Source organism: Schistocerca piceifrons, chromosome 3 (assembly GCF_021461385.2).
Source record: "Schistocerca piceifrons isolate TAMUIC-IGC-003096 chromosome 3, iqSchPice1.1, whole genome shotgun sequence".
Taxonomy (NCBI): domain Eukaryota; kingdom Metazoa; phylum Arthropoda; class Insecta; order Orthoptera; family Acrididae; genus Schistocerca; species Schistocerca piceifrons.
In genome coordinates, this window is record NC_060140.1 from 52543700 (window position 1) to 52562996 (window position 19297).

The following is a 19297-nucleotide window of genomic DNA, read 5'->3' on the forward strand; positions in this document are numbered from 1 at the left end:
GTAGTTTGTGATGTCGAGTGCTCAGTTATTTTAGTGCTGTCTCGGTACTGATGTGGAGCAGTCGATCAATTGGCGTGGAGCAGCGAGGAAATCTCCATGGGGCGTGGTTTGGCCGGGCCTGCTTGTGGTCTCTGTGCAGTGTCGGAGTGTGTGGGGCTGTTCCCACTGCTACAAGGTCCGTGGATCACTGACCCAGGACACGAAAGTTGAGTTTAGATTTAATTTACGAGCAAGTAAAGACTGTTCACATTGTGCCGTTTGGTTCTCGTTGTTGGCTGTTGGGACATTCCCGCGAGCAACAAGGAGTGTGTTCGAGCTGGCGAAGGTTTAGCCACAGTCCGGTGGAGTCTAATTGTATTTAATTATTTACAATTGAAGTGCACCAGCTGAATATTCTGCCTAGTGGCAGTTAACGTTCCGGTTACCTGCCCTGGCCGTTGACATAAAGTTAGGCAGTGTCCCTTACTCAGTGTGTTGTCGCTGTCCAGCACGGTGTGTAGTTCGACAGCTTAATTTATGCTTGGTTGTGGGCGTCCATGTCTTGTACGTTTTCCCTATTGTGTGCTGGTCGAGTGGAGCGCAAGTTAGCTTGTCAGCGGGTCTGTTGACTGTCTGTTGTTTGGGTTGTCGTCGGATCGAGTATGGTTTGGCCGACTGCCTATATAATGTAAGTGAACATTGGTATTGCAAGTGCTGGCCGAACTCCCGAAACTTCTGAGCGCCGTTAGCAGCACTACGTTTTCTCATTTTCTGTTGTGTGTATTTGTATGGCCCATAGCACATGGTTTTGAATTAAAGTTGAATTGTTTCTAGTGGTGTTTTAAGTCGTGGGCCTTCAGCTGTTTTAAAATTAAAAGTTCCTTGCTTCGTAGGTGTTAGACGGTTTGGACCTTCAGCCTGATTAATATATTGTCTAAAGATAAAGCCTTGGCATTCTGCCTAATAAAAATTATTTTAGGTGTGTTTTAAGTCATGGGCTTTCAGCCGTTTTATAATTAAAGTTCTTTGCTTGTCAAGTGTTAGATTGTTTGGGGCCTTCAGCCTAATTTAAGATAAGGCTTTGTTGTCTAAATTTATTTTACCTTGACTTTTAAGTCATGGGGCCTTCAGCCGTTTTTAAACTATGGATCTTTGTCTTTCGAGCATTAGACTGTTTGGGGCCTTCAGTCTAATTGAAGATTAGACCTTCTGCCTTGTGTTTTTTATTTAATTTTACCTTGAGTCTTAAATTATCGACCTTCAGCAGTCTTTAAATTAAGGTTGTTGCTTTTCAAGTGTTAGATTTTTGGGCCTTCAGGCAAATCATATAACTTACTTAACGTGATGCGTTCTACCTTTTAAATATTCTTTTTGGCGTCTGAATTTTGAGATAATGGCTTTTGGCCTAGTTTTAAAGTGTTGCGCTCTTAAGGGTCTCCGGAACGCCCTATACTTGCAATGTTAAAATAACGCTTATAAATTACATCTTTCCTCACAAAGTATTTGAGGTAGGAAGTTGAACTTTTTACAGATTAATATTGGAATATGGGCTACAACTTAACACAGGGATTTTACAAAATTTTAGTTCAGTTATTAAAGATGATTTTTTTTCAATTGTAATGAAAATTCACAACATTTTTTTGCAATTTTTTATTTATATATTCAAAAATATACAGCTTTTTGGAAAAAGGCTGTGTTAAATTATGCAGAAGGTACTGTGTAACATTTACTGAAAGTTTGAAACAAATATGTTTGGAAGATCCTTAGAAAACATGTAATTAGTATGAGAAAATAAAAGTTTTGGGAATCGAGCGACAAAGATTGGATTAACTTTTTAGTGCATTCCAAGTCCATAGGATGGATTATCTTCATCCTCTGCAAACTCCTCCTCCAGCTTCCTCTTGTTCCTCCTCCTGTTTACTCTTGCTTGTATTTATAGACTCTTTACAGCCCTGTCTGCAGCCCGAAGGCGTTCCTTGTCTAAAGCAAGCATCGCTCGTACCATGTTAGAACCTATCTTCATTCCCATATTTCTAAATACCTTGCACCTTACAATGTTGCCATCATTGAAAGCCGCAACAGCATCATACACACCAAAGTGAAGTGTTTCTATTCCAACAAATACAGTCTTGGGGATTCTCGACCATATAACACTATTTACACTTTCATTGGGGTTTTGAGTTTTTCCGTGAATACACTTTTTCAACAGTTCAGGTGCTGCTAAGTCTCTGAAAATAGGTTTTATCACCTCCATTATTGCATGAGGCAGACTATGCTTATGAGTGTACACTTCACCAGTTAGCAATCTTTTGTCATATATACACCAACTGTCTTCTTCTTTGGGACACAAGCTATGTTGGAGATTTTCATCGGTTGAAGAAGTATGAAAAAAAAGAGCCCAAACAGCCTTCTTCATTTCGTCGACACTTTGTGTATTTTGCCTAATAGCCATTCCATAATAGTTCTGTATTTTGTCACTTACACTGTCAGTTAACCTTCCCTTCCCATCCAACCCTTGACCATCACTGAGTTTTTGTTTTTTGTACGAAGCTTTCAGTCGCCGAAGTCTTGTTCCCATTCGCTTCTGTACGTGTCCAATACACTCAAATTTCTGCACTACAACATCATCACCATGGGGCTTCGGTCCTTGAACATGTTTGAAACTCTTAGAATCACCGTCACCAAGGTAATTAACATATCGCACTTTATCACACGCCTCAGAACGCTGGAATATACTGGCAACACCAGCCACTTCCATTCCTCCACTACTGCCACTATAGTTAGCTTTGCAATTATTTTCATGTGTACCTTTATATTTTTGTGGACATCTACAATACTTTGATATTACTGCTACATCTAAAACTTTCCCTGTATACATACTGGTGGCAGATACTACACCATGAAGAGATGTGTGTCCCCGTTTATGCCAGGTACCTTCGAACGCTGCAGTCAAATCTCTGTTACCATTATTTTCCATTACTGCCTCTTCCACAGCGTTCTTCATAGATTCTATACAGACATCTTCTACTTTAGACCCTATTAATTTATTATAGGTCATAAACTTGGTTGGGGGATTTGGAAGATTCATGATGCCACAGAAAATTGCACCTGCAGTAGCACCTTACCAACTGAACGCAAGGAATAAACAAATCTAATGTTGTGTTCGTAGATTTTGCTACCATTTTCTTCAGTTGCAGTTACTGCAACACTGTTCCAAAAGGTGATCATGTATGAACACTTATCACATTTCAGTTGTATTTCACTAGCAATTCCTACGTGCTTTATTATGGAGAGTTCCAGACTAACTTCACTACAATGAATACATCTTACACAGTTTGAAAAAATTCCTTTGAGAACCGACATATCAAATATTTCATTCACATCCGATTCGCCCATAAAACATTCATAGTTTTCACTAATTGAACCAAGTTTCTTCTGTGAAGTATTTTCTTTCCCACTTTGACTGCTATGGGCAGGTGTACTTGAGAGGTTAGGTTCACTCACTTGGTTATCGTCTTTATTGTTTACAGTAATAACACATACCTTTGGCTTTCCAACATTTCTCCTTTTCTTAAAAGCCTTCAGAGGATTTCTAATAACTTTACTTTTACTCATTATTATACTTCAACAAAACAGAGACTCAAGAAACAGAATTAATTACGAATATTTTCGAGATAACGACAGAGTAAATAAACATGAAACAATCGACAATCACACCAGCGATATATATTGAACCATCACAGGTTAGCCACAACACATACTTTATCTCACATCACTAAAATGTGCCTGATGAACACGGACGTTAATAACAACACCATTTGACAGCAGTTTAACAGCGCCACAGTGGGTCACGCCCATGTAGAACACATTTCAAAAAAAATTTAAAAATAGTTGTAGTCTTCGGAATTGAATAAATTATATATCTATTAAAAGGTAATAGTCTGCAGATTCAGAAAACGGAGGCCCTTAAGGCATAAGACAGTACTGTAATGTACTGTAATGTTTGGTCAAATAAATAAAGTTACATGTGTTCGAGTGTAACTGATAGCCGCTCATTTTGGCCCCTTTCCACAATTCCAGCTACCTGTCCTTTGTTGCGGGTTTAGCAGAGCGTTTCATAGTGTTTTATGTTTTGGCTTGGTGATTTCGCTAATTTCTGTGACTTATGATCGTTTGACAACGCACTTTCTACGAATTTTCAAACATGGGCAGAGTTTTCGCAGTCATTTCGTGTTGTTGTAGCTGTGTAGTATTCATTTGTTTCGTGGAGTGTTTGTCTGGGTGAGGCGCGTAAGTTTGAAGTGTATTTGGCGTTTGTGATGTTCGGTTTTTGCGCGTGTGTGTGTGTGTGTGTGTGTGTGTGTGTGTGTGTGTGTGTGTGTATGTGTGCGTTCAGCACTGGGGAATAGAGAGAAGAGGGAGAGAATGGGTGCGTTTTTATATCTCACGAGTAGTTTTGGTGTGGATGTTATTTGTACAGTTCTTCAATTGTGACAAAGAGGGCTTTTGTTGCGTAGTTGTGTGTATTCATTTAGCACTTTCTTTCCTTGGGCTATCGAATTTCGGCTGTGATAGTTTTCTTGTATGGTTAACTTTTGGTATAAGCTGCTACCAGTTTTAAGGATATGTAAGTCAGTTTTAATGTATGTTGGGTGGTGATTTTGAAATTCCTGCATGTTTGACCCCCATACACGGAGACAGCAGTTGCAAGTAAGTTGTTATATACCGAACAGGCTGTATTTGTCAATGTTGGTGGTATTTCTTCCAAGTCTGCGTTGTATTGTGTTGCTGGTTCTGTATGCTATGTTGAGTATATTACCGGCCCTGTCCGTGACTGTGTTGTTGTAAGTCATTACAGTCAGCTTACAGAGTACCTGACGGCTCAACACAAAAGTTTTGTCTCAAAAACAGATAGTGTTGAGGATCAGTGGACAAAGTTCAAAACCATCGTACAATATGCGTTAGATGAGTATGTGCCAAACAAGATCGTAAGAGATGGAAAAGAGAGACCGTGGTACAACAACCGAGCTAGAAAACTGCTGCGGAAGCAAAGGGAACTTCACAGCAAACATAAACATGGCCAAAGCCTTGCAGACAAACAAAAATTACGCGAAGGGAAATGTAGTTTGAGGAGGGCTATGCGAGAGGCGTTCAATGAATTCGAAAGTAAATTTCTATGTACTGACTTGACAGAAAATCCTAAGAAATTTTGGTCTTATGTCAAAGCGGTAGGTGGGTCAAAACAAAATGTCCAGACACTCTGTGACCAAAATGGTACTGAAACAGAGGATGACAGACTAAAGGCCGAAATACTAAATGTCTTTTTCCAAAGCTGTTTCACAGAGGAAGACTGCACTGCAGTTCCTTCTCTAGATTGTCGTACAGATGACAAAATGGTAGATATCGAAATAGACGACAGAGGGATAGAGATACAATTAAAATCGTTCAAAAGAGGAAAGGCCGCTGGATCTGATGGGATAACAGTTCGATTTTACACAGAGTACGCGAAGGAACTTGCCCCCACTTCTGGCAGCGGTGTACCGTAGGTCTCTAGAAGAGCGTAGCGTTCCAAAGGATTGGAAAAGGGCACAGGTCATCCCCGTTTTCAAGAAGGGACGTCGAACGGATGTGCAGAGCTATAGACCTATATCTCTAACGTCGATCAGTTGTAGAATTTGGGAACACGTATTGTGTTCGAGTATAATGACTTTTATGGAGACTAGAAATCTACTCTGTAGGAATTAGCATGGGTTTCGAAAAAGACGGTCGTGTGAAACCCAGCTCGCACTATTCGTCCACGAGACTCAGAGGGTCATAGACACGGGTTCACAGGTAGATGCCGTGTTTCTTGACTTCCGCAAGGCTTTCGATACAGTTGCCCACAGTCGTTTAATGAACAAAGTAAGAGCATATGGACTACCAGGCCAATTGTGTGATTGCATTGAAGAGTTCCTAGATAACAGAACGCAGCATGTCATTCTCAATGGAGAGAAGTCATCCGAAGTAAGAGTGATGTCAGGTGTGCCGCAGGAGTGGATCATAGGACCGTTGCTACTCACAATATACATAAATGACCTTGTGGATGACATCGGATGTTCACTGAGGCTTTTTGCAGTTGATGCTCTGGTGTATCGAGAGGTTGTAACAATGGAAAATTGTACTGAAATGCAGGAGGATCTGCAGCGAATTGACGCATGGTGCAGGGATTGGCAATTCAATCTCAATGTAGACAAGTGTAATGTGCTGCGAATACATAGAAAGATAGATCCCTTATCATTTAGCTGCAAAATAGCAGGTCAGCAACTGGAAGCAGTTAATTCCATAAATTATCTGGGAGTACGCATTAGGAGTGATTTAAAATGGAATGATCATATAAAGTTGATCGTCGGTAAAGCAGATGCCAAACTGAGATTCATTGGAAGAATCCTAAGGAAATGCAATCCGAAAACAAAGGAAGTAGGTTACAGTACGCTTGTTCGCCCACTGCTTGAACACTGCTCAGCAGTGTGGGATCCGTACCAGATAGGGTTGATAGAAGAGATAGAGAAGATCCAACGGAGAGCAGCGCGCTTCGTTACAGGATCATTTAGTAATCGCAAAAGCGAAAGACTCTGCAGGAGAGACGCTCAGTAGCTCGGTACGGGCTTTTGCTAAAGTTTCGAGAACATACCTTCACCGAAGAGTCAAGCAGTATATTGCTCCCTCCTACGTATATCTCGCGAAGAGACCATGAGGATAAAATCAGAGAGATTAGAGCCCACACAGAAGCATACCAACAATCCTTCTTTCCGCGAACAATACGAGACTGGAATAGAAGGGAGAACCAATAGAGGTACTCAGGGTACCCTCCGCCACACACCGTCAGGTGGCTTGCTGGGTAGGGATGTGGATGTAGAATATGTGCCATTTGTTGCTTACTGTCTGCTGATTTGTTGTGTATTGTGTTTGTGTGTGTGTGTGTGTGTATGTGTGTGTGTGTTTCACGGTTATGTGTTGCTTGTTTTTGTATTTTGTGGTTTATTTTTTCTACTCTCTTTGCATCATATCCATTCTCCTGTGCAATTTGTTTTACTATGTTGAACTCTTGCGTGTAATCATGTTTGTTCATGGGCGTTATCTTCAGTCTGTGTTGTAAATATCTAAAGCTTGCTTCTTTGTGAGTTATGTTGTGATTGGATTGGTCATGAATATGAGGACACAATCCCAGTAACGAGAAGCCGGAGCAATGAATTGCGTCTCTTTAAACGACGTGTTATACCCTTCATTGAGAAAATGTTCGGCGACGGCAGATTTTTCAGGCTGGAACAAACGTATGTGACGCTGATGTTCTACCCATCGGTCATGAACAGTGCGAATAGTCTGTCCAATATAGACCTTTCCACAATGACATAGAATTTTACAAACTCCAGGCTTCCTCAATCCTAAATCAAACTTTAACAGATCCAAACAGGGCTCTAGTTTTAGCAATGGCAAAATAACACGTTTAATATGATATTCCCCGAGAATTCTAGAAAGTTTTGAAGAAATATTTCCAGCAAAGGGTAGAAAAGCAACTGAATCCATCGAAGTGCGATTGTCTGGTGACATTATTAATAGACATAAAGGTTTTCCTTTAAACTAGATATGGAACCCTATTTTATCTGATATAAGACACCAACGGTCTGGTTTTCGACCTGCTACATCTTAATTTGCGATTTATCACTTTCGCCAGTTTCTACCGCCAACGACTCTGCAATTCTTCGCTTCGCAGGGGCAGCTCTGCCACTTCTTGCGCAAGCGCAGTGGTCTGGACCCAGGGTATAAATGAGCCGCCGTTTCTGATGTTCGTTCAGTTCCGGCGTGATTGTGTCTCAGCAATCGCACCTGAAGGTGGTGGCCAGATGAGTCGCTGAAACATGAAGATGATCCGGCAGCATACCTGTGAAGAACACAAATAACCATATACTTTACACAACAAGTCTCGGGTGCAGATGTTAGATCAATTTCTGCTGCTACAATAGCAGTCAAGATTTAAGTTAGTTGGAACGTGGTGTTACAGTCGGCGCACAGGCGATGGGACACACCATCTCCGAAGTAGCGAGGTAGTGGAGATTTTCTTGTACGACTATTACACGAGCGTACCATGAATATCAGGAATCTGGTAAGAAAACAAATCTCCGATATCACTGCGTCCGAAAAACAACCTGAATGAACGGGTCCAATCGTTCAGCGTGACAGAAACGCAACACTTCCTCAGACTTCAATGCTGGGCCATCAACAAGTGTCAGCGTGCGAACCATTGAGCGAAACGTCATCGATATGGGCGTTCGGAGCCGGAGGCCCACTCGTGTACCCTTGAAGACGGCATGACACAGATCTATACGCCTCGCCTGAGCCCGTCAACAACGACATTGCGCTGCTGATGACTGGAAACATGTTACCTGTTCGGACGAGTATCGTTTCAAATTGTATCGAGCGGATGGACGTGTACGGGTATGGGGACAACCTAATGAATCCATGGACCCTGCATGTTAGCAGGGGTTGTTCAAGCTGTGGAGGCTCTGTAATGGTGTGCGTCGTGTGCAGTTGGAGTGATATGGGACCCCTGCTATGTGTAGATACGACTCTGACAGGTGACAGGTACGTAAGCATCCTCTCTGATCACCTGCATCCATTCATGTCCATTTTGCATTCCAATGGACTTGGACAATACCAGCAGGACAATTGGACACGCCATATGTCGAAAATTGCTACAGAAGGGCTCCAGGAACACTCTTCTGAGTTTAAACACTTCCGCTTGCCACCGAAGTCACCAGACGCGAACATTATTGAGCATATCCGGGATGCCTTGCAACGTGCTCTTTGGAAGAGATTTTCAGCCCCTCGTACTCTTACGGGTTTATGGACAGCCCTGCAGGCTGGGTTCTAGGAGGATGTCGTAGGAGACAAGCTTGCGGTCATGTACGACAGGAGAGACATTAGACATACGTGTATAGTATACTTGTAAGTTCTCCTGTGGGAGACCCACAGTGCGGATACACCGCAGGGTCTGAACCTCTTGCAGGAATACGGGACACGCTGTAAGCAAATGAGGTAAATCGGCAGAGACCCTACTTTGTAGCGTGCGATAAGGTGAGCATTTTGGTCGGCCAAAAAGCAGGATAGCCCAAGGGATTACGGTGACTAGACGTATATAGAAGGGAATCTGGTTTCAAATCCCGGTGTGGCAAAAATTTTCAACTTCAAAATGGTTCAAATGGCTCTGAGCACTATGCGACTTAACTTCTGAGGTCATCAGTCGCCTAGAACATAGAACTAATTAAACCTAACTAACCTAAGGACATCACAAACATCCGTGCCCGAGGCAGGATTCGAACCTGCGACCTTAGCGGTCGCTCGGTTCCAGACTGTAGCGCCTAGAACCGCACGGCCACTCCGGCCGGCTTTCAACTTCAGACATTGAATTATTTCAATGCCTGGTTGCAGCTGAAGTCGGTACCTCCCTCGAAATATTGATGTTTCCGGCCACTGCATCAAAAAGAGCGGTGTCTGTTCTGTCGGACATGTCCAGCAGAACAGACATCACACATACGTACGGCGTGCACATTCTTGATGTATAAGGGGACTGCGAAGTCTGCTCCTGTACGGCGAAAAGTTTTCGTGACTGAAATCTACCTGAGGGGTGTGGGGTCACTATTAGCTGGCAATGTGTGTTTTTGGGAAGCTTATATGGCAGGCACACATGTAAAAATATCATGACCCTTTGATAATCACTTAAGATCCAAACTTCGCCTCTCACTTTGGACGTGAAGATGAAGTCGTGTATGTAGTGGATGATTAGAAGGTGTACGACTAATGTTATCAGTCATGTGGTACTTGGTGACATACGTTGTTTGCGAGCTCACCAAAATGGCAAAATGGAGACATCTTCCGAATCTGATAAGCATATCCTGAAGAAAAGGACAGCTTCGTGTGATGCTTGGATGGATATACCATTCTATGTGCCATTTTGTGTAAGATTCGGTTCACAAAAAAGATCCTTTTATAAGTTTGATACAGATATTCACAGTAATCTATTCTTCATAAGTCTTTTCACCTATTCATAATTGCTCTGCCTTATACACAATAGCAGGCTGTTGTCACACTGGGGAACGAAGGTGACTGGGAGGGAATGTATGTATTAGACTGCCGTTACTGTGAACTATATCAGTGTGGTGTATACAAACAGTGGACCTTACAACAAAATTTATGAACTTTTATTGTTTTTCTTCGAAACTGCAGTGGTATTCAATAGTTTTAAGTAGAGACCTGTCAAAATAGGCAATTATCAGTATGTATATGGGTTGTTATAAAACGCAAGGTCTAAGAGAGAAATTTTCTGGTACCGATTCTCGCTGTTCCATCCAGCAGTTGACCACAGCGACCTCTTCTCCGGACCGTAATATCAGATTACATGTTAGGCAAAGATTCGATGTTGCAGCCATCAGTGCGTCTGGTACCGTTATGGTGTTGTAATAAGCCGTAATATCGGAGTTAACAGAGTCTGAAGGATGGCTTGCAGAAGACAGTCATTGCAAATCTACTTGAGGCGTATAGTGATACTGCATCTTGTGTTGCGACAGCATACATCGTTCATGTGTGGACTTCATCCGGAAAATGTAATATAGGAAGAATAAGTAACTATATCTACAGTCATAGGATAGCCTTATAGACGACTGTGACCGACCTATACCATGAGGATGGCGGGTAAGCTTCATATGTGTCTAGAGAACAGTGGGACAATAACTGCAGGGAGCAAGCATTCGTGGTAGCAGGGAGTTGGTGCGCGAAACTAGCAGAAGGAGTTAGGCAAACGCATAAACGCGTTTATGTGCATTATACAGGTCAGCTAGTATTACCCCCATACACAATAATCCCATATAAGTGGACTACAGAAGGCATGTATTACTGCTCCAATTAGTTGGAAGGGAATGCTGAATTTTAAGCACATGAAAAAGTTATTTGAAAAATATTTCTGAGCAATAACTGGTTGATTAAGAAACTGAAGATTGACGTTATTTAAACACTAATGATATGTTTTTGCAGTTAACAAAGAACAAAAATGTGTATTAACAATGTATAAAAATTATATGAAAATAGATGTGGCACCTTCTGTCACACACAGCCGATTTAATAAATGTAACAAATATCTATACTATAAACTGTGGATTCCCATGTTATCCGTCTATATAAACATTTCTTGCTGCGAATGGAAATAAAGCAGTTAAACATTTGGTATGACAAAACAGTTCATTGACACTGAATTTATTACGTAAAAATACTTCTACTTTAACTATTAAGTGGCGTTCAGACTGTTGTGGATTGGCAAGAGTGCCAACCTGGTATGAGAGGTAGCTGAAAGGCACACGTTTTAGCTCACGCAGGCTGGCGTGAGGTCTGGAACAGGACAAGGAAATTAGACTGTCGCAAAAAAAGGACGTAGCTGTTGGAATACTTAACTTTAATCCGTAAATGGTGAACGTCGCTCTTGACGGTACATGTTCTATAGCATCAATAGTAACTGGTAATGGCGCCTTGCTAGGTCGTAGCAAATGACGTAGCTGAAGGCTATGCTAACTATCGTCTCGGCAAATGAGAGCGTAATTTGTCAGTGAACCATCGCTAGCAAAGTAGGTTGTACCACTGGGGCGAGTGCTAGGAAGTCTCCCTAGACCTGCCGTGTGGCGGCGCTCGGTCTGCAATCACTGATAGTGGCGACACGTGGGTCCGACGTATACTAACAGACCGCGGCTCATTAAAGACTACCACCTAGCAAGTGTGGTGTCTGGCGGTGACACCACATTCCTCCCCCGCAAATCAGCGGACGGTTGTGGTATAAGGCTTCCGCCCGCCGTGGGGAGGACCCCACGCTGACGTATGCGACGAGGTGGGGAGCCTAACAACAGGCGAGGCTGTGCCACCCGCACCCTGCCATTCGGACCGAGGGGAGCTAGGAAACGCCTGAAAACCTGCTCCATGGTGCACGCCAACATGCGGTGTATGCGCCTGCAGAGAGACAGGAGAGGCCGGGGCACCCGACGGGCGAAGATGACATATGGTCCGGAGCGGGCAAGAGTTCCATGCCGGACGACAACTAGTCACGGGAAGCGATCGGCGGCGCGTGACCCAGGGACGCGCCCGGCGGTTGCAGCGACGCGTCCACTTCGGGCGTCGCCGGCGGAAGAACAGGCGGCGGCGGCGGCGGCGGCGGCGCGTCGTCATGGGGCAAAATGGAAGGCAGCGTCGGTAACTGCTGGGGCTGAGGCGAGCCAGTAGATGGGTCCCCAGGGCACTGACCGGACGGCACCGCTGAAAGCAGACGGGGAGCGGCAGATCCCCTGCGACGACAGAGGCGCAGCTGATTGAGATGCTGGCGCACCTAACAGAGGCCCCCAAAACCAGATACATCGCGCGGACGAGGCAGCGAAGAATGCGCCCTGCGAGCCAACGCCGTGAACCGCGATAGTTGCGATAGTTTACAACGTCGCCTGGGGCAAAAGCAGGGTCTGCCGCTGCACAGGAACCTGATGCGGCGGATGTAGCAAAGACATCAAGGTTCAATGAGGGCGACCGTGAAGCAACTCAGCCGGCGAGCGACCATCTCGAGGCTGATAGCGATACGAGGACAAGAAGAGCAACAACGCGTCCTCCCGAGAATGCGACTCTTTCAGCTTCAACATCTGTGACATGAAAGTCCTGATCAATCGTTCAGCGGCACCGTTTGACTGTTGCGAAAACGCCGCGGACGTCAGATGTTGAATACCATTGGCCTTGCAGAATGACTGAAATTCTGCAGACACGAATTGTGGGCCATTGTCGGAAACAATAGTCTGTGGAAGACCTTCAATGCAAAAGATAGCGGAAATGCTTGGATGGTGGCATATGACGTCGTGGAAGACATCCGGACAACAAAAGGAAAATTACTGAAGGCATCTACCACAACCAACCATCGAGCATTCCAGAATGGACCAGCAAAATCGATGTGTAAGCGTTGTCAAGGGGAAGTGGCTTTTGGCCATGCAAAGAATTTCCGCGGTGGAGCTGATTGTGGTTCGGCACACACCATGCAAGAAGAGCACATATTCGTAATCGCGGCATCGATTCCGAACCAAGTACAGTGCTGACGAGCAAGTTGTTTCGTTCACCCCAATGTCCTTGGTGGAGAAGACGTAAGACAGAGGACTGTAACGAACGTGGGACCACGACCCTGGACTGATCATTATCAGAACGCAACAGCAAAACACCACGTCGTACAAAAAGTCTCTCCTTGTGAGCAAAAAACCGGCGAACCAATGGATCTCCGATCTGTGACTATGACAAGGGCCATTGCGTATCAACAAAACGCAGAACGGTAGCAAGGACAGGGTCGGCAGCTGTGGCTCTAGCTACACGACGAAAATCAATCGGAAACGATTCGACCACGTCATCGGTTTCCGAATCAATGAATATGCAAGCAAGTTCAGAGGAATCGAATGCTCTATCCTCAGCAACAGGCAAACGGGACAACGCATCGGCGTTTCCGTGCTTAGCAGTGGACCGATACAAGATATCGTAGCGGTACTGCGAGAGGAAAATAGACCAGCGAATGAATTTCTGCGCTGTACGTGGAGGTACAGGCTTGGTCGGATGAAAAAGCGATGTCAAAGGTTTGTGGTCGGTGATGATGGTAAAGTGACGACCATACAAGAAATCATGAAACTTTGTAACACCAAATACGAGAGCCAATGTTCTTTCTCGATCTGTGAGTAATTTCGTTGCGCAGACGAGAGAAATTTGGACGCAAGGGCAATAGGGCGATTGTGGGAACCATCTTTGTGCGCAAGCACAGCACCGATCCCGAAATCCGATGCATCCACCATCAACAAAAGGGGCTTCCGAAGAACGAACGGTAAGGGAAGTATTTGAAATCAACGCCGATTTCAACTGGCGAAAGGGGCGTTCGCATTCCGTCGTTCAGATGAACGGAACACCTATACGGCGTAAGCGATGAAGCGGAGCTGAAATGGAAGATGCGTGTGGGATATAACGGTTATAATAATTAATTTTTCCCAGCACACTCTGTAGCTGCTTCAAATTCTGCGGAGAAGGCAAGTCTTGTATGGCACGGAGGTGCTCTGGACTGGGATGTATGCCTTGGGCATTGAGTACATGTCCCAGATAGAGTAAGTCACGAGCAAAAAACACACACTTGTCCTTCCGCAAGCGAAGACCATTTTGTCGCAAGACCTGAAATAATGTTCTGAGATTGGCTAAATGTTCGTCTTCCGTCTTTCCGGAGATCACAATATCGTCCAGATAGTGTGCTGCAGTAGGGACCGACGCACAAACAGTTTGTAGATATTGCTGAAACAATGCAGGGGCGGATGCACACCCGAATGGCAGTCGTTTGAATCGATACAAACCAAGATGCGTGTTAACCACCAAAACGCGCTGGGATTCTTCGTCCACCGGTATTTGCAAGTACGCATCTGCTAGGTCCAACTTCGAAAAATATTTACCCGGGCACTGTTTGTCAAAAAGATCTTCTGGACGGGGTAAAGGAAAAGTTGCAGTCACTAGTTGTGGATTCACTGTTGCCTTGAAGTCCACACAAAGTCTCAATTTTCCGGAAGGTTTTTGCAAAATTACTGAGGGTGATGCCCTGAGAGAAGCCTGCACACGTTCAATGACACCTTGTGATTCCAAATCGTGTAATGTTTTTGCGACCTCATCACGCAATGCGTAGGGAACATTGCGCGCTCTGAAAAATTTCAGTTCCAAATGTGCTTTATAGTTCTTAGCGCAACCGAGGCCCGGTGCAAAAATGTCTGCAAATTAGTCACATAGACGAGAAACACTGTCTGAAGGCACAGTCTGGTTCACTGATAGGACCTGACTTACTATAGACAAGTGAAACAACTGAAATAAATCGAAACCAAACAAGTTCACTGCAGAAGAAGAACGAAGGACGTAAAATGACACAAGTTTTGTTTGTCCCTTGTATGTTGCAAGAAGGTTGCACTGTCCTAACACAGGGATATGCTGACCTAAATAGGTACTTAACATTTGTGGCACGCAATGGAGGTGTGCCCAGCAGTTTGTAAGTGTCTTGATTGATCAGTGAAACTGCAGTCCCAGTATCGAGCTGGAACGGTATCACTTTGCCGTTAATGTCCAAGTCCACAAAAAGTTAATTGTCCTGCTGACGACAAGAGCGACTGTCTCGTGCAACGTGAACTGACACTGGTACAAAGTCACTTGCGACTTGACGGGAGTTCCTGCGATGTTGACGCACACTATTTGTGGGTCGAACACAGTCACTGTTAGAAAGAGTGGCACTGGGCGGAGTGTAATGAACTTCATGAATTTCTATGGGCGAAGTGTTGCGAGCCTGAATATCCTTGGTTCGATTCCGATTCCGGCGCAAAGCAAAGGGCCTGGAATGGTTTTGAGCTTCCGATTTGAGCTTTTTCTGGCAAACACTTTGAACATGTCCTTTTTTATTACAGAAAAAGCAAATAGCTTGGCGTAACGGGCAATTCTCATGCGAATGTCTAGTAGCACACTGCGGGCATGATTTTAGCACTGCATTTGCGTGCCGGCGCGGTACACGTGACTGAGAGCCTGGCGGCACTGGCACGGCCGGGCGCGAGGATTGTTTACTGTTCCGTGCAGCTCGCCCGGCGGGCCGGTTAACCCGACACACGGGTGGCGAAGTTTTAAATGATTCCTGAGCAAAGTCAAGTGTGTCCTGCCAATCCAATATATCTATCACTTGTTGAAGGGAGGGACTGACTAGTTTCAAAATCTGTTCCCTTATACGAACATCAGAAACATTCTGTGCAATTGAATCACGTACCATGGTATCCGAATAAGGGAGTTCACATTCACACTCAAAAGCACAATCCCTAGTAAGGCCTTGCAAGGTTGCAACCCACTCCTGATTAGTCTCACCAGCCGTACATTTTGTACGAAACAAGGTATACCTTTTCGCAACTACATTGACTGATTCTTTGAAATAGGCATCTAATGCAGACAAAATTTCGGCGTAGGACAGAGTTGCTACGTCGCATCGGGAAAATAATTTGACTATCACACGGTACTTTTCTACCCTGATGGAGGAAAGGAGAAAAGGCTGCCGCTCATTACCTTGAATTCTGTAGGCGGCGAGATGGAATCCAAATTGGTGTGACCACTCCATCCAGCTTTCCAGTGCAGCATCAAAAGGACGAAAAGTAGGTGCAACTGCGTGTTGTGGCTGCGTTAGCGGTGGAGCGGCGGCTGCCGCATCGTTTTGCATCGCACGTTGACCCTGGACGAGCTGTCCAAGGGCATCCAGTAAGGCCTGCGTCTGCTGGTTCTGTAAGCGATAAAATTCGGACAATACATCTGGAGATGGTGGCGAAGCCATTACAAAAGTAAATCAGGGCAGTATAGTTACGAACGTGGTATCGCCTCATCACCAAATGTTGTGGATTGGCAAGAGAGCTAACCCGTTGTGAGAGGAAGCCGAAAGGCACGCGTTTTAGCTCACGTAGGCTGGCGTGAGGTCTGGAACAGGACAAGGAAATTAGACTGTCGCAAAAAAGGACGTAGCTGTTGGAATACTTAACTTTAATCCGTAAATGGTGAACATCACTCTTGACGGTACATGTTTTACAGCATCAATAGTAACTGGTAATGGCGCCTTGCTAGGTCGTAGCAAATGACGTAGCTGAAGGCTATGCTAACTATCGTCTCGGCAAATGAGAGCGTAATTTGTCAGTGAACCATCGCTAGCAAAGTCGGTTGTACCACTGGGGCGAGTGCAAGGAAGTCTCTCTAGACCTACCGTGTGGCGGCGCTCGGTCTGCAATCACTGATAGTGGTGACACGTGGGTCCGACGTATACTAACGGACTGCGGCCGATTTAAAGACTACCACCTAGCAAGTGTGGTGTCTGGCGGTGACACCACACAGACAAATTCGGGGAACCTGCAATCCTTTATACCAGTAACAGAGAGTGATACACGTGTTTCCATTGCGTCAGCAGCCGGCAAGGGTGGTATGAAACGCATGATCCATGGCTGGCACATGCTCTGTGGTTTCCGAGTGATCGTATCTGGTTCTTGAGAATGGTGAAGATTTTGTAGGTACCATGTGTCAGAAAAAATATGTGTTAATCACAACAGAGAATGTAACTACTATTAATTTTCTCCAAATACTCGAAAAGCTGCAACGGCTGTTAGCCGAAAAGCAACAAGTCGTTCGTCATCTGAATTGCAGGATTGTGAGGGCAACCCACAACACTAATCTCCACATAGAGGTGGGAGTCCTGTTCTCCCCATGGAGAGACATTGCTGTTTGTGTTAAATGTGCACCTTTCCGTTCCTCGTATCCTATGAGAAGGAATCCCGTGTTATCTACAGTAGGAGCATTTTTTCTAATAAAACAAATATCAACGAATAATGTTGCTAAACAAAATGTTTAACTGCAATATTTTCTTCCGTAGCAAGGAATATTTGTATAGACGAATAACTTGGGATCCCTACAGTTTATACATAAGAAACTTTGTTGCATTGCTTAAATTGGGTGTGTGCAACAGAAGACGCCGTACATATTTTGATATAATTTTTTATCCAGTGGTAATATACATCTTTGTACTAAGTTAACTGTGAAAAAGAAAATACTGTTATTAAAATGACCTCAATATTCTGTTTTTACATCAACCCCAATCATTACTCGGCAATGTTTTTCAAATAACTTTTTTTATATGCTCTAAATTCATAATATATTGCAATCAAAATAACTGGAGCACTGACATACGCACGTGTGACCACTGTAAATTCTACTGATATGGAATTTTTATGTATATGAGTAACACTATCAGATTTACGTATAACACACATACACACATTTATACTTTTGCTTAAATTCTTCTCCTCTCTTCGCACACAAACGTACAGCAGTTCATGTCCGAGTGTTTTCGACAACACTTTCCTCTAAACAAATATTGAGCCTAAACACCATCTTCATAGGACATATCAGGCGGAACGTTTCATTATGCTGTCCTATATATGGAGCAAAATTAATTTATTTCTCCTATATTACATTTAATGCATGGAGTTTTTCTATGAACCACGTAAGCTGCCGTAAGAAGTATTGCTATACGCCTCTACTAGATTTGCAATGGTTGTCTCCTGTTTGGCCTCTTTCAAAATCTAACAGCACCATAACGGTACCAGACGCACTGATGGCTACTGGACCAAGTCTTTGCTTAACAGGTAGTCTGAAATCACGCTTCTGAGAAGAGGTTGACAGAAGCCATACTAGGAAATCTATTTCCTTGACCTTTCGTGTCATTACTATGCTTACTCATTTTGTCAATAACCTATTTTGAGAGGTCTCTGTGTAGAGGTATTGAACACCGCTGTAACTATCAAGACAAAATAATAAAATTACACAAGTTTGTAGTAAAATTCGCTGCATATACACTCTATATTAACGTAGTACACTATGGTTACAGTCTAATACAAACAGTCATATTACTCCTGCAGACTTTTGCTATCCAATATGTTAGCAGCATGCCACTCCATTTATGATAGTGCAGTTATGTATAAAGAAAATAACTTACGGTGGATAGACTACTTCGAATAATCTGTGTCGAACACATAAAAGTATGTTTTATATGAACCAATTTTTACACAAAATATAGTGATTTCGTTCCAAAATCGACTGATTTTGTACCAAAATGGAGAGAGTTCAACAGAAAAATAGCTGAATTTGTGGGTATTACTCTCAACTCCCAGAGTTACAACTACAAATTTCCTTCTATTATGTCAACTGTGTATGTATATTGCCATAAACTTGATTCAGTATTTCTGTATGCCTCCAGTAGTATTGGAACGATTGTATGTGGATCTGTACATAAAAGAACGTTGCCCGTTACAGCATAGTTGGAAGTAGGCAGATCTCATTCGTGGCGCTGGAGATAGTGATTTCCTATGACTGACTGTTGTCACTGTAAATAACATTACATGACACTCCTGGTGTGGGAAATGTCCTACTCGAGGGAGGCCCCAAAAACAGGTATCACAAACCTGACACATACTTAACTGGAACACTGCAACCCTCCAGCACAGTAGCCTGCTGTCCAGTTGTCAGATTGGACCATGGTTACGTATAACATCGTGCAGCCCTAGAAATGCATATGTGTTGCAATGTGAAGTGGTGCTTCAGATCAAAACTTAGAGCGAGTGCGTGTGATAGGCATGAGATGGCTGTGGTGTGACAGCTGAGGCGTATGACACCATCGAGTTGGAGTGTGATCGTAAAGTTTTCT